We start from the raw sequence: 279 nt of genomic DNA on the forward strand, positions 1-279 counted from the left end.
ACATTTTGTAACGATAAATTCAGAAAAAAAAGTGAACTCTTTCAAAGCTGCCAGTTCCATGCACGGAAACAATGTCCGACCAAATCGACGTCAACGACCGTGATGTATTTCTGTCAGCTTGAAAGCTGCGAACTGAGAGGTCGCTGAACTTCCCGTGCGGCGCCGGCGTCCCGCGCCCCGCACGCACCTCCTTCCCCTTTGATCGCTCCCGTCAGGTCTTTTTTCGCCATCGCAAAGAGAAATGTCGTTGACTCATAAAAAAGCTTATTTCTTTTTTTC

The 279-nt window shown here is 48.0% G+C and overlaps 1 pseudogene; it reads right to left on the bottom strand.

Moving 5' to 3' along the window:
* The window catches only part of LOC119585550, a 4,617-nt pseudogene that overhangs the window by 701 nt on the left and 3,637 nt on the right, over positions 1–279 (bottom strand).

The sequence above is a fragment of the Penaeus monodon genome, chromosome 20 (assembly GCF_015228065.2).
Source record: "Penaeus monodon isolate SGIC_2016 chromosome 20, NSTDA_Pmon_1, whole genome shotgun sequence".
Lineage (NCBI taxonomy): Eukaryota > Metazoa > Arthropoda > Malacostraca > Decapoda > Penaeidae > Penaeus > Penaeus monodon.